Source organism: Scyliorhinus canicula, chromosome 24, assembly GCF_902713615.1.
Source record: "Scyliorhinus canicula chromosome 24, sScyCan1.1, whole genome shotgun sequence".
Lineage (NCBI taxonomy): Eukaryota > Metazoa > Chordata > Chondrichthyes > Carcharhiniformes > Scyliorhinidae > Scyliorhinus > Scyliorhinus canicula.
Window position 1 is genome coordinate 17043387 of NC_052169.1, and position 16213 is coordinate 17059599.

At 45.2% G+C, this 16213-nt stretch overlaps 1 protein-coding gene across 7 annotated transcripts in view; it reads right to left on the reverse strand.

Annotated features, from left to right (window-relative positions):
- herc1 (HECT and RLD domain containing E3 ubiquitin protein ligase family member 1) overlaps positions 1–13546 on the reverse strand; it is a 239823-nt gene extending 226277 nt beyond the window's left edge. For all 7 annotated transcript variants that reach the window (XM_038784383.1, XM_038784384.1, XM_038784381.1 and 4 more), the window contains exon 1: positions 13405–13546. The gene's annotated coding sequence lies outside the window, so the exon portion shown is untranslated. The remainder of the gene's footprint in view (positions 1–13404) is intronic.
- Positions 13547–16213: the final 2667 nt, after the last annotated feature.

Here is a 16213-nt window from a genome sequence, read left to right on the forward strand (position 1 = left end):
TCATGAAACCTAGCGGTGTCTGCCCAGTGAGACAATTTCTATCCAGATGTTTCGCTATTTCTTCCTTGATAATAGATTCAAGCACTTTCCCCACTAAGAGTCAGTCATTTACAGCACAGGAGACCATCTAGGCTCCCCATGGAGTAATCCGGTCAGTACTATTCCCTTGTTCTATTCTCACAGCCCGGTGATTTTATTTCCATCAAGTGCTCATTCAATTTATTTTCAAAATCATTGATCATTTTTGCTTCCATCCGCAACTTGTAGGGAGCAAGTTCTAGGTCATTACCGCTCAAGAGTAAAATAGTTTTCTTGTCCAAAACTTTAAATCCGTATCCCCTAATCCTTAGCTCATAGGGACAGTTTTCTCTTGTCTACCTTATCTAAACCCAGTAATAATCTTGTACACGCCTAACAAATTTCCCATTGTCTCCTATTCTCTCTGAGAACAATTCTCAGCTTCTCCAAACTACCCTTCTAGCTAAAATCCCGCATCCCCAGAACCATTCTGATAAATCTCCTCTTCACGCTCTCAAAGACCCTCACGTCCTTCTGAAAGTGTAATGGCCAGAATACGTCACAACACTCAAGTTGTGACCGAAAGAGCTTTATAAATGGTCAGTATAACAGCATCTTCATTTTCTGATTTTTGTTTAAATGTTGGATATTTATGCTCAAAGGAAGGGATGTCAGTGCCAAGGAATTAGTCAGCATTAACCATATTCTGCATTCGCTCCAGTCAGTTGATAGAAATTTCAGCTCAGTTGGTCCGACCCGAGGACTTGAGCACAGTGCTGCACTGCAGAAACGCCTAATCAGAGGCCTAGTCCCTTGAATGAGATGTCAAGCCAACTACTGCAGCACAAATTCACAATAGTCACAGCATAAACCACTATCCAGGTTTGCCACTTTTGTGATGACCAAGTCCAGATTGTTGATTACAGTACAATAACATTCTGTTGCCGATAGTCCAGCAGCAAACACCAACAAGCCAAAAGCTTATAACAAAATCATTCTGAACCTGGTTAACCTGCAGTGCAAGGCAAACTTACATCAGTCAATATAGACAGTACATGCACACGCTCTTCCCCATCATAATGCTGGCTTCCAGCTCTCTCCCTCTATTTGTTCTTTCTTCCTCCTGCCCTGACCCATTCTCCGCCAACACTGCACTCTCCTTCCTCTTCGCCAACCGGTTATTCCAAAGCTCAGAATGAGATCATATTAAACATTATCAGATGACCTGGAAATAATGGCTGCAGCCCAACACTTGTTTTTCTCCATGACTGATGATTAATAACAAAACCTTTATTGTATTTTCCAAGCTTGTATGTGCTTCATCCCCAGCTTTGGCCACTTACAAACCTGGGCCAATTGTCAGACCCAGACCACAAATCCTATGCTGCCTGCTTCAAGGCCCAGCTTCCCTTCAGAGTCCTTGCAATGCAGATCCCTTTTAGTTCTCTCATTCAATGAAGCTCCACACCCCAGCACATTGCCATCCTCCATAATTAACTGGCACCAGTGGTCCTACAATCTAGGCTCCTTCACTCAAAAGTTTGTTCTCAACCCTTTCAGCTGGTTTAGCTCACAAGGCTAAATCGCTGGCTTTTAAAGCAGACCAAGCAGGCCAGCAGCACGGTTCGATTCCCGTACCAGCCTCCCCGGACAGGCGCCGGAATGTGGCGACTAGGGGCTTTTCACAGTAACTTCATTGAAGCCTACTCGTGACAATAAGCGATTTTCATTTCATTTTTCATTTTCATTTCAATGTTTTCAAAAACCTTTCCTTCTGTGTCCCCACCACTGATTGTTCTCAAATCCCAGTCCTTCTTGTGAGTTTTTAACTCTCACTTCTACCATAACTCCCTTCCTTCCAGTAGTTTCATGTGCTTGAATATCCAAAAGAGTGCAGCTTAATTAGGCCACGACGGGAAGGAACTGAAATGAAAGAATTGCTGCATCATTTAAAACATTTAAATTCTGAAAGTGGAAGTGTTATTATATTGTAATCTAATGTTGTACTGAGGCTGTAAAATGCTGACAGTTGACATGTATAAGTGGTATTAACAAAGCACTGGGAAAATATTTTAAGACTGGGAAACAAAAAAAATCCTGAAGTAGGTTCCGGCATAAAGCACAGAAACAGGTAGAAGGATCAGCCACAATCTTCTCAGAGCTTCTTGTTCGATGCTGCAGTTTAGAAAGAATGTGACTAGAGCAGAGCAAGGAACTGGAAATGGACCAAACAGGTTTGTGGGGTTAGCTGGGGCAAGCGAACAACAATTACACTTGTCCTCCACGTTTGGGAAAAACCCACTCATCCTTGCCTAGGTCAAGTGCATCCGATGGAGCACTGGGCATAAGAGGACACGAAATTGACGCTCTCCAAGCCTCATCAGTAAGCCCAGGATCTAGCTCCTTCTCCCATCTCATCCCATCCAATAGGGTGGGAATCTGATGAGAGAATAGCCATATAGGTCTGAGATAGCCCCCTCACCGGGTTGGACCAAGGGCTTTAGCAAGGAGGAGGATGGCGGCGCCAAAGGAAAGGAAGGAAAACTTTAGGAAAAGTCATTAATCTGAAAATAACAAGGCGCTAGAATTGGGCAACTACAATTCAGCCTAAAACTGGCAAATCTCCCGTCTGCAAAATGCACAAGTCACTTTGCCATCCAAAATTTAAATGAAGGGTCCAAACCAGCAGGTAAGAAAACGTGACAGTTACAAATAGGGGCTACAGAAGACAGAGAAAAGAGCTTAAAGTGCTGCCAATACTGTTCCAAACCCTGAGGGAGGAGAGCAGATTGGAGGGAAATCTAGCAGGAGAGAAGGGCAGTGGTGCAATAATTATGGCATGAAGAGTAGAGGTAATGCACAAGCGAACATCCATTCTGCCCCAAATAGAATTGGGGTCACTAATCCACAGTAAAATATTTCAGATGTTAGCAGCCCAATTGTAAAACAAAAAAAAATTGGGAGAGCCAAGCCTCTACCAACCTGTCTCTTTGGAGCAGAACACTGCGGATTCTGGGACTCTTACCCACCCATATAGTGCAGGAGGCCATTCGGCCCATCGAGTCTGCACCGACCCACTTAAGCCCTCACTTCCATCCTATCCCCGTAACCCAATAACCCCCCTAACTTTTTTTGGTCACTAAGGGCAATTTATCATGGCCAATCCTTCTAACCTGCACATTTTTGGACTGTGGCAGGAAACCGGAGCACCCGGAGAAAACCCACGCAGACACGGTGAGAACGTGCAAACTCCACACACACACAGTGACCTAGCAGGGAATCGAACCTGGGACCCTGGGGCTGTGAAGCCACAGTGCTATCCACTTGTGCTACCGTGCTGCCCTCAAAAGTGTAAATCAATTAGCAACCCTCAATAAAAAAGGATTTGGGCAAAAAAATTGGGATACGTTGAAAGAAAAAGAAAAACCTAGGAAGTACATTCATTTGAATTATTTGGACCCTATCCACCAGAGACAGAGGAGGTTGTTCCACCTCTGTAGATCCACTCTGACACTATTAATCAGGCTGGAGTGGTTTAAGTGAAGACCAATTATGGGCCACCTGAGGGAATCAACTAAACGGAACCTACTTCTGTACGTTACGGGCCTGACTCCCTCCATCAATAGCATAATGAAGATGCTTAATACATTTGGCTTCTTCTCTGGTTATAAATTGAGTTTAGGCAAGAGGAAGGGGCAATTTAGCAGGGCCAATCCACCTATCCTGCACATCCACGGTGCTGCCCTAGGGAAAGAAGTGGAGGATGGGTGGTAGGACTAACTGGATTCACGTCAAAAGAACTTGCGCAGATTCAATGAGCTGAATGACCTTCTGTCTTTGACTATTCTGTATTACTCACAGTCCAAAGTGCATTGTGAAGGCATTTGACAGAAGCTGTTGAGGGCTGGGAGGGGTGGTAAACAGCCCAGAAAAAGGAGGCAGCAGGCCCCATGATTTTTCTCCATGGCCCTGGCAACACCCAAAGCTTTCCAGGCCCCAGCTTTAATCCCAAATGTTTCCCGGCCCAAGTGCTCCCAATTCTTCCCCACAGATCCAAATAATCTTTTAAATGCTGTGTGGGCATTTGAGCTGCTGAAACAGACCAGCACATTCCAATTGAACAAGCTGCCCAAGCGACCCAAGGCTCTATTTACTGAGCGATTACATTTTAACAGGATAGAGCACCAGTCGATCAGAAGATAAATTTTCCATTAGATTCAATAATACCGTACTTCTTTCCATGCAAGACAGATACGGATCAAGATGGTAACAGATTTCTATTGACGGTTCACAGTCGAGCGTTGTTGCTTTATTATCGAGTGGTTATTCCATTTAATGCACAATGTATTCTTGGAGCACTCTTACTTGGCAATGACTAAATTGGTACTCTGGAGGTCACATTAACGCTATAAAAACTAGGAATAGAAAACTGCACATTTCCTTTTTGTCTATACTGGAATATAGCAGTTGTGGAAGGGTGGATGTGGGGGCACTCAGAGAAAATGCTATAGTAGAACAGGACCATTAGCAAAAGAGTCATGGAATGTGTCAATGTGCAGGTAGGAAGTACAGAGCAGAAGGGGAAGAATAGGCAAGGATTGGAGAGACGGTCAAAGGTAATGGGGTATGGAAAGAGGGTTAGAACTGGTTAATGTTGGGCGGCATGGTGGCACAGTGGTTAGCATTGCTGCCTACGGCGCTGAGGACCCGGGTTCGAATCCCGGCCCTGGGTCACTGTCTGTGAGGAGTTTGCACATTCTCCCCATGTCTGCGTGGGTTTCACCCCCATAACCCAAAGATGTGCAGGGTAGGTGGATTGGCCACATTAAATTGCCCCTTAATTGGAAAAAATGAATTGGGTACTCTAAATTTATAATAAAATAAAAAATATAAAAAATAAAAAAATAAAAAAAAAGAACTGGTTAATGTTGGCAAAAAGATGAAAATTATTTATTAGGAAGAGAATGAAGGTTGCTTTCCAAGCGGAGGGCCAGTGTGGAAGCAGTGGAATGAAGTCTAGATAGAGCTCAGGCCAGGAAAACGTCTGCAGACTTTGGAAGCACCACACACAAGGACATGCCGAGGTGTGGGAGGAAGGATGTAAATAGGATCAGCCAGGCAAGAGTTTTAAGACTGATAGGATTTGAGGTTCAGAGTCTGAGAGAACTGAAGAGGGCAATTTCAGCAGAAAAGTCAGTTTTTGTTACTTAAATCACAAGTGTACTTGTTCAGGTACTGTAACTGTGAAAATACTGCAGTGGAAGTACACACTAGATCAGGAGGGCCAAATCTGGGTTTGGAAATTGTATGCGGGAAGAGACTTATAAACAACCAAGAAATTAATTGTTAAAATAAACATTAATATTGTTACAAATAAGCATAATGATGCATTAAACAGAATAACAAAACCCTCTTGGTCGAGTGTCATGGTTTCTCTCTTCACAGTTGCTGCCTGACCCGCTGAGTTATTGTCAATATTTTCTCTTTTTATTTCAGATTTTCGGTACATTTCAAAAAGAAGTTCTCCCAATTCGATCTGTAATCTGTTCCACAACTGTTAGGGAACACATTTTGAATTTTCAGTTCTCTCAGAAGACAAAAGTCCAATCCAAAAATAAAATCTAAAATTTAGCAGCACATCGGGCATGGACAGAATATACTTCTGCTCTAATTTTCAGGAGTGCGTAAACAACTAATCTCCCAGGTCCCCATTTCAAAATGTTAAACTAAGGTTGCTTGTAGAGACCTTCTTGCAACGCGCCTTGGGACTTGCTGCATTTACTTTTTTAAATATTTCAAACTCTTGCAGACTAACGAGGGCACTATAGAGGTTTTTGCTGGGTCTACAGATTCGCTACCCTCTGGTCCTTTTCCTAACTTCCTTAAATACAGTATATGTTCTCCAGTTACTGAGCCTTCTGCCATGAGACAGTTTCTCCTCATTTACTTAAATCAATACTTTTCATGATTTTGAAAACCTATTAAATAACAACTTCTGCTGCTCCGAGGAAAACCACCCTACTTTACAAACTCGCCACATTTAACTGAAGTGCCACATCGCTGGTATGAAAGCAAACGAGCCAGGAATATAAATACAGATTGGAAAAGCTTTTGCAAGTATATAAAAAGCTATAAAAAGACAGTAGTTAAAGTAAACATTGTCCCCTAGAAGCAGAAGGAATTATGGGAAATGAGGAAATGGCAGAGACCTTGAATTAATAGCTTGCATATCCTACTGTGAAGACAGGAACAAGTTATATGCTGGAAATTGAGGGTAAGCCAGGGGAGCTTTCCCAGTTTGAGGGAGTTGGGGAAAAATTTGAATTGACGGGAGGGAATGAGGAGTTCAGGTACCTGCAGGCGTGGGGCTTCTTACGCAGGCAGGTCTCAACCTTCCCGCGCCTACCTAACAAGGGGGATACAGGACAGGGTCGTTTCCAGAGTATGGGTAGAAGAGGGGAGGATTTCGGACATCTATAAAGAACTCATAGGGTCAGAGGAAACGCAGACTGAGCAGCTGAAACACAAATGGGAAGAGGGGTTAGGAGGAGCGAGAGTGTGGTCTCTGGGCAGATGCGTTGAGTAGAGTCACCGCGTCCACATCATGCGCCAGGCTCAGCCTGATACAATTTAAGGTCGTGCACCGGACACACATGACAGTGGCCTGGATGAGCAGGTTCTTTGGGATAGAACACAGGTGTGCAAGGTGTGTGGGAGGACCAGCAAACCATGTTCATATGTTCTAGGCATGCCCGAAGCTTCGGGGATTCTGGCAGGGGTTTGCGGATGTCATGTCCAAGGTGTTAAAAACAAGGGCAGCACCGAGTCCAGAGTTGGCGATTTTCGGAGTGTCGGGAGATCCGGGAATCCAGGAGGAGAAAGAGGCAGACGTTCTGGCCTTTGCCTCCTTGGTAGCCCGGAGACGGATACTATTATCTTGGCGAGACTAAAAAACCCCAAAGGCGGAGAGCTGGCTATCTGACATGGCTAGCTTTCGCTGTCTGGAGAAAATCAAGTTCGCCCTGAGAAGGTCAATGTTAGGGTTCGTCCGGAGATGGCAGCCGTTCATCGACTTCTTTAGAGAAAATTAACAGTCAGCAGCGGGGGGGGGGGGGGGGGGGGGGGGGTTTAGTTTAGTGTGTAAGAAAGGTGTGACCTGTGAGGGAGGAAGACGGCCTTTGCCCTATGTTTATATTTGTATGTACACTGTTTCTTCTGTTATTGTTACAAAATTGCAAATACCTCAATAAAATGTTTTATATAAAAAAGAAATAGAGGGTAACCCATGGGCTCATAAGAGTGGGAAAATTAATGTTTAGGCAGCATGGTAGCACAGTGGTTAGCACTGTTGCTTCACAGCGCCAAGTCACAGGTTCGATTCCCAGCTTGGGTCACTGTCGGTGTGGAGTCTGCACGTTCTCCCCGTGTCTGCATGGGTTTCCTCCGGGTGCTCCGGTTTCCTCCCACAAGTCCCGAACGACGTGCTGTTAGGTAATTTGGACATTCTGAATTCTCTCTATGTATCCGAACAGACGCCAAGTTCTCAGGATGAACTTGATTTTCTCCAGACAGCGAAAGCTAGCCATGTCAGATCGCCAGCTCTCCGCCTATGGGGTTTTGAGTCTCTCCAAGATAATAGTATCCGTCTCCGGGCTACCAAGGAGGCAAAGGCCAGAACGTCTGCTTCTTTCTCCTCCTGGAATCCCGGATCTTCCGACACTCCGACTGGGGGCTTTTCACAGTAACTTCACTGCAGTGTTGATGTAAGCCTACTTGTGACAATAAAGATTATTTATTTAATAACAGCATAAAAAAAGTACTGGAGAAACAAAAGGGCTAAAATCCAACAAATCCCCAGGACCTGATAAACTCTTACATGGCAACTTCCTCGAGGGATTCCCCAGCGCATCATTGAAGCATCCCCTAAATGCAATGCTGGGGAACCGACAAGTTATGGTCCATTGATATGGACTTTGGCTACTGTAGCCAGAGTCAGTCAGTCAGGTTGCAACCATAACGGTTGACTGCTTTGGTCAGATGCCAAACTCTGCCGATCCAAATTGTGGGAAAACCCATTCTTGCACAAAGGTGCACCAATAACAGCTTCGGCAACAATAGTGTGACAAGTTAGAGGTGAAAAAATATCCTTCATAATTTTAAGCATCAAACGTTTTGAGGAAGGTTGGAGGACAAATAAATAAGGCACTTGTAAGTTAAGTAAATACTGCAAATTAATTGTGGAACGAAGGAAAAATAATTAGAACATATAGAATTCTCCAATATAAAGTTCTGAAAATAACAGATTTGGGGAAAAATCAATGAAGTTAATTGTAAATTTTGGAATACGAGTAACTTGGGAATAATAACCCCACGACCCAATTGATTAATTATTTATTTTTAAAAGTACACGGTGTTGACTGAATTGGAATTGTTCAGGAACGCAATCCATGGCCACTTCCATGCCAGAGCCTGCAACTAACAATTACAGATAACTAATGCATATACAGAGCTTAAATGTTCACATTGGGGCTGTCTGACTTCGTTGTACAAAAGGAAGGGTTAAATCAGAGTTGCATTTTAAACTGCAGCAAAACTGTGTCAATTGAAGTGCCTACAAGTGAGGGCATTGACTGGATGGTTATTTGATATCGGGACACGCACAAGAAACACTGACAAGAGTGGAGTAGAATCATAAGAAAAATACCGGTAATGTTTCACGCTGTGAATAAATCTATTCCAAGTAAAGACTGGCTCTGTATTTTGCTTTTCAACTGATTAGCAGGGCTACAAGAGTAACCAGCAGAAATGCCATGCAACACGTTCTGTCGACCCAGGCCTAGAAGGCTGATCTAAATACTGTATAATTTAATTAACCTTGAATACGGAGGCCAAATTTAATTTGGTTTTGCTTTCTGATGATGTATATATACTACGGATCTCACTGATATGCCTAAGCGGCCCATTAAGAGCAAGCTTGAGTCACCTCGTTCAAAAATCAGCTACACCTCACAACATTTGTATCTGCTGTGACAGGTGTACTGAGTATTGAATAAAAGTTTCAAAATCGACTTCGGAAGACAAGAAAACTATCTAGTTTGGATGCAACTTTTGAAAAATACAATTGTCGTTTGCTGAAAAGGGCAAGTGGTTAAGCGAAAAAAAATGTGGGGGGGGGGGGGGGAGATACACTTCAAATTGACATTTACAGCAATTACCTATTTAATACAAACATTTATTTTGTCTCTCAAAAGATTTGCATGCCTTTATTTGTGATATATGACTGTTAACAAATCTTCCTTTTAAATCCCAATGAAATAAGTTAAAGAATGCTACTCTGACCTTTCCAAACTGACTACGCAAAAGGCTGCAGCAAAGAAAGTTACTGTCCAACTGCGCAGGTTAGAAATCTGGAAAACATACAGGGCACATGCAAGCTATTATCACATACATCACTGCAGCAAATTGAGACACAAGTGTATTCGAGGGGTTACACCTGCATTATGGTACAACAGAAAAGAAGAATGCAAGCTATCCAATCCTGAAGAGGCACGTGGGCACGGCATGCTATGACATAATTAGAACTCTTTTCCAAAATATACACACTGATTTAACCTTGGAAGATGATGATTAAAAACAAGACAATTAGGAGGTCCAAAATAATATGGCAGAATGAGTACATGCCACGGGATGAAATTTAAAGGCTTCCATTTATTTCTTACATCAGCTATATTTTGGGAAAAGACAGTTCACCTTTTAAGCTCAATTTGAATCGCTAAACTTCTGAAATTGAGATTTCAGAAGGCAAATTTAATAGATTAAATTGAGACTGCGAATGGTATTATTTTCCTGCAGTGTTTTATTTTGTCAAAGATGAAGATCTCAAAATTGTGCATTTCCAACAACTTAATCCATATTGGCTCAAGTTCAGAGCTACATATTCAAGTTAGGGTTAGTTTTCATTACGTACAAAAGCTGCAGGGATGTTCTATATAACAAAAAGTGCCCTCCAAATCCTGGAATTTTGGCAGAACAGGAGGAATGCCAGAACAGTTTGACAGCAACGGGTAAACAGAGGATCGTACACAAGAACAAAGAAAACAAAAACAATGGTTGAAATAATGACTCATCATTTCTTTCACCGCAATAGAAAACAATTGTGATGTTGCTTTTCACACATTATGCAGCTCAAAACAAGCATTGCAAGAAAAGTGCTCATCCTATCTAGTATTATCCATTAGTTGCAGAGGTGAAATTGTCAGGGTCATAATCACAGAGCTTAGTTGTTTCTGCACTGGCCAACAAGCACTTGGTCTGTAGCCTTGTATGCTATAGGATTTCAGGTGCTCACCTAAATGCTTAACTGTTGAGGGTCCCGCCTCTATGAAAAAAAATGAAAATCGCTTATTGTCACAAGTAGGCTTCAATGAAGTTACTGTGAAAAGCCCCTAGTCACCACATTCCGGCGCCTGTCCGGAGAGGCTGGTACGGGAATCGAACCGTGCTGCTGGCCTGCTTGGTCTGCTTTAAAAGCCAGCGATTTAGCCCAGTGAGCTAAACCAGCCCCTCTACCACCCTTTCAGGCAGTGAGTTCCAGATTCCCACCACCCCCGAGGTGGAAAGGTTTTTCCTCAAATCCCCTCAATCTCCTGTGCCTTACCTTAAATCTATGCCCTCTGGTATTGACCCCTCTCTCAAAAGGGAAAAGTTTCTTCCTATCTATACTATGCCCCTCAAAATTGCTCCGATCGACAACTTAAACAACGAAAGTTTGGGAAATACAAAATACGAACTCATTTTAATCGACTGAAGAAACTTTTATGCCTTGAAGGCCAATCTAGAACGAGAGGTCACAGATATGGGTTGAGAGGAGGTAGATTTAGAATTGAATTGAGGAGGAACTACTTCTCACAGAGGGTGGTGAATTCATGGAACACGCGGCCCCATTGTGAGGTGGAATCAGAGTCATTAAATGGTTTCAAGAAGGAGATAGATATATTTCAGATATAAAACCAGTTGAATGGATATGGGGAACAGGTGGGGCAGTGGATTTGAGACCATGATCAGCCATGATCTGATTGAATGGCAGAGCAGGCGTGAAGGGCTGTGTTGCATCCTTCTGCTCCTAATTCATATTTACCCACTTGATAACCAGGTAAAGCCTAAACAATCTATTTTTTTTTTTAAACTTTTCCTTTTGCTGGTTACTGAAACTTAGTCAAATCACCATTTTAGACTGCAAGCTCCAAAAAATTTTAGTTATTCCAGAATACATACTGAATGCCACCACAGGTAGGTATTCTATAACTGCAGAACGGACAAAGTTAGAGCCGCTGACGATGGAAGCTCTCTTGGTGCTATTTTTAAATCAGAAAAGTCCAACAGCCGGCCTTAAAATAATTTACAGCTCATCAAATTTAATGGCAAGATTTTCCAGGCATCGCGCAATCTGGGATTTGCACTGTTATGCCCCCGATCTTTTCCCTTGTGAACTGAACGTAAAATATCTGGAAAAGCAATCAGAATCAGTTTCTGCAAACGTAATATCAGAAGCAGCGTTGTGAATGGATTATGCTATCAGCATCAATTAAGCATGACTTGAGCCATAACAAAGTGATTCTGAGTCATAAAATTCAGATATACTGAGGTTTTAAAGTAAAAATTATAGGAGTCACAACAATGCAATAAAACACAGCAGAAATCACATGCACCTATTTCAATACTATCTACTAATTTGAACTTGCACCCAAAGGATATTGTACAACAATTACAAATTCATCTGCAAGCTTCCCCCAGCCATTTCATAATATAAAAGAAATCCAATGTTATAGCAGGGCCAGACAAAAAAAGTTTAATGATTGTCATCCCCACAAGTTTCCAATCCCTACTTAAGTCACCCAAATTCTATGAAGCCATAAGTTCAGTGTTGTATTTGGATGGTGGATAACTCGGGTACAAATTGTGTTCTGGGTTTTTTTAAATCTACATATTAAGCTGGTTATGTTCACAATTATTCAACTAATTACACAATATGCAACTAAAATTAAATTATTCCCCTCTTTTAAAATAAAAGAAACAATTTAAAAAACAGGATGGTAAAGGCCCTTCATCCATAATCGCTTTCTTAACCTGGAAACCCAGCCCCAACCTGGAAGCAAAATATAGGCATAGGGCTTTCAATGTGTTTGACAGGAGCAAATTATGAAACATCTGCCTCCCCAACAAAACCAATACCCAATGACGTTATCAAAATAAGCATAAAACAGAAACAAAAGCCTCCTTTTGTGCTAAAAACATCAACAGATCAGATGTGTTCAGCAACGTAGTAATGAGGATTTGAAAGAGGATTTCCAATCTTGAAATATCCCTTTTGCATATCCAAAGTATAGCACAGTTTTGCAGAATGCAAGATGCAGTGAGAGGTGAGAATTTACTGCAAAAATGTACAGGCTTCCACTACAAGCTGATTCCGCTGGATCCATTTACTCTGCGTGTACAATCTGCCCAGACCCAGATATTTCTTGGCAGACACACAGGAATAGATTTGCAATGTCATGCAAAACCTAATAAATGATCCCGCCTCGGTGCTCGACGTTTTTAAGCATTTGTAGCTTTACATATTTAATCATGCTCCATTTTTCACATCACCTCAGCCTCAAATGCATGGAAGCGATAATTTAGTCTCTTACAAAAGAAGCTCCTCACATTTGAGGGGGGGCGGGGTTGGTCAAACGTTGAACATAGACAATGACACTAAGAAGCAAAATATAATGCAAAACGCTCCCCTCATTGAAAACACCACACAGGGGTTTGTGGGGAAGGAACTAGATAACAGCATTTGCCTCGAACAATCGAATGACCCGTCGAGGGGGATTCATGAAAGAAACAAAAATTCTGCAGAACGTTTTATTTGGGATAATCCACATTAAATCTATACAAGACAAATAATAAATTAAATCCCTGGGCTACGCTCGCCTGTAAAGACAATTAGTACAACAACCCTTGCAAACCCTAACTCCCCTCAGAGCTTTTGATGATGAGGATGAATTAAAATCCAACATGGAAAATCTCTTGCAGCAATTGTCCCTTTTGATTGTTAGGGAGTAGATGCCTCTGGCCATTGGTAGGTTGCAAAAGTGCAATTTGGTGTTGCTGCAGGAGGCTGAGACATTAAAGAGTTTTAAATGGTAATAAATGAGGTAATTCTGGGCTCCCCAGCTGTTGACAGGCACCTTCCAGCAGCACGGTCAGACCATTGCAGGGGAACAGGCCGCCCCTCTTGTCACTAGACGCTAACCCCCGCTTGGCGCACTCACCCACCGTGCTCTGACAGGAAAGCCGCCGCCATTGCAATCCCCCCTCCCCGCCCTTATCGCAGTTCACACTCACAGCCTCCCCGCTCCGCCACAGCCGCGCTCCGGCCCGCCAGCATTTCAGGGGTTAAGGAACCGTGTTGACCAACTCGACATCCGGGGACTTGACCAGGACAACCGGAAGGAAGTGCGTCATCGCGCCCTTGGAGAGGGATTCAGAAACCCGCCCCCATTGCCCTCAAACCCCCCCTCCGCTGCCTAACCCCGCCCCCATCGATCCCTGCCCCGCCACCATCGCTGCCTAACCCCGCCCTCATCGATCCATGCTCCGCCCTCTCCGGTGCCTAACCCCGCCCCATCGATCCATGCCCCTCCGCTGCCAAACCCCGCCCCTTCCACTCCCTAAACCCCGCCCTCTCAACTCCCTAAACCCCGCCCTCTCCACTCCCTCAACCCGCCCCATCGATCCTTGCCCCACTCCCTCTCTAACCCCGCCCCTTCAATTCCTGTCCCCCTTCCTAACCCGCCCCATCGATCCCTGCCCCTCCCACTTCCGCTGCCTAACCCCGCCCCAACGGTCCCTGACCTCCCCCCTCTGCAGCCCGCTCCGCCCCCTCCATTCCCGAACCCCGCCCCATCGGTCCCTGCCCCTCCCCCCCACTGCCTGACCCCGCCCCCTCATTGCCTGTCCCTTCAGTAACCCCGCCCCCTCTATCGCTGCCCCTCCTGTAACCCCGCCCCATTTCCTCTAACCCCGCCCTTGCATTCCAAGACCCTCCCTCTTGTCCCCACCCCCACGCCCTTCAATGCCCTCTTCTTTTCTCCCCCCCCTCCCCCCAGCACATCCCCATTTATCCCCTCCTCCTCACTGCTTCCACCTCTTGTCTCCCTCCCCTCTTCCCGCCCCCCCCCCCATTGCCTGGTGAACCAGGCTTTGCGCTCGCCCCGGCCGGGCGGTTGCCGGAGGGGGCGGGGCGATCAGTTTGAAAGGCGCGCTCGAGCCGCCGAGTGGCTGCGCCTGCGCGGGGGGGGGGGGGCGGGGTGCTCGGGCTGTCCGGGGGCGCGGGAGCCGGCGCCAGGCGGAGGAGCCATTGCTGCTGAGGTGAAGGAACCCTGTAGTTATTGGCGTTGACTTCTATCGATGTATCATGATGTGATTGGAACCCCTAACCCAGGGGATTGCAGAAACTTTTTGCTGAGCTCTCTCCCCCAGTGCCTTGGCCAACATTCACCCCCACCATCAGGATCTCTGAAACAGATCGGGGTGGCATGTTGGTGCAGTGGTTAGCACAGCTGCCTCGCTGCCCTGAGGATGGTGCCGCAGTGGTTAGCACAGCTGCCTCGCTGCACTGAGGATGGTGCCGCAGTGGTTAGCACTGCTGCATCACCGCATCAAGGACGGCGGCACAGTGGTTAGCACTGCTGTCTCATGGCGCTAAGGATGGTGGCACAGCGGTTAGCACTGCTGCCTCACTGCACTGAGGATGGTGGTGCAGTGGTTAGCACTGCTCCCTCACTGCACTGAGGATGGTGCCGCAGTGGTTAGCACTGCTGCATCACCGCATCAAGGACGGTGGCACAGTGGTTAGCACTGCTGCCTTATGATGCCGAGGACGGTGGTGCAGTGGTTAGCACTGCTGCCTCAGCGCCGAGGATGGTGGTACAGTGGTTAGCACTGCTGCCTCAGCGCCGAGGATGGTGGTACAGTGGTTAGCACTGCTGCCTCATGGCGCCAAGGATGGTGGCACAGTGGTTAGCACTGCAGCCTCACTGCACCAAGGACGGTGGTGCAGTGGTTACCACTGCTGCCTCATGGAGCCGAGGACGGTGGTGCAGTGGTTAGCATTGCTGCCTCACTGCGCCGAAGACGGTGGGGCCATGGTTAGAACTGCTGCCTCACGGCGCCGAGGTCCCAGGTTCGATCCCAGCCCTGGGTCACTGCCCGTGTGGAGTTTGCACATTCGCCGTGTTTGCGCAGGTTTCGCCCCTACAACCCAAAGATGTGCAGGGTCGGTGGATTGGCCAGGCTAAAATGCCCCTTCATTGGAAAACAAAGAATAGGGTACTCTAAATTTATATATAAAAAGAAACCAATCACCTGATCGTTATCACATTGTGGAGTCTTGCTGTGGGCATGTTGGCTCCCCCCTCCCCCCACCTCTCGCTTTACAGCAAATCTTTGTCCCAGTTGGTGTAAAGTGCCTTTGGATGTCCTGTGGTTTGAAATAGGGGCTGGTTTAGCACAGGGCTAAATACCTGGCTTTGAAAGCAGGCCAGCAGCGCGGGTTCAATTCCCATACCAGCTTCCCCGAACAGGCGCCGGAATCTGGCGACTAGGGGCTTTTCACAGTAACTTCATTTGAAGTCTACTTATGACAATAAGCGATTTTCATTTAATTTCATAGATGCTCTACAAATGCAAGTGACTTCTTTTGTGCAGTACACTGGAGGTGGGGGTGGGGGGGGGGGGTAAACAACACCATGGTTAGCACCGGTGCCTCACAGTGCCTGGGACCCGGGCTTTTCTTTAGATGTTTAATGCTTTTTCCTTCACAGAGATGGGCAACTCTTGGAGTCCTTGGCTTGAAGAAAAACTTTGTAATGTTAACAGCACCAGTCTCGCCCCCCCCCCCAATTTATATTAGGAAATCGGAGAAGAAACCCCAACAATTTTCCAATTTGTACGCCATGAGGAAAGGATGCTGTGTGCCTGGGAGTGATTCCACTAACAAATACAAAAACACGTTGAAACAAACATTATTAACACAGGATTAACCCCATTGACATCCAAGGAGGAAACAGTTTTTCAATGAACAGTTTAGCAGTTCTTTTTTTTTAAAAGTCTGCGCTGACTTTCTGACCTTCTAAATTTTCAGTGGGGCAAG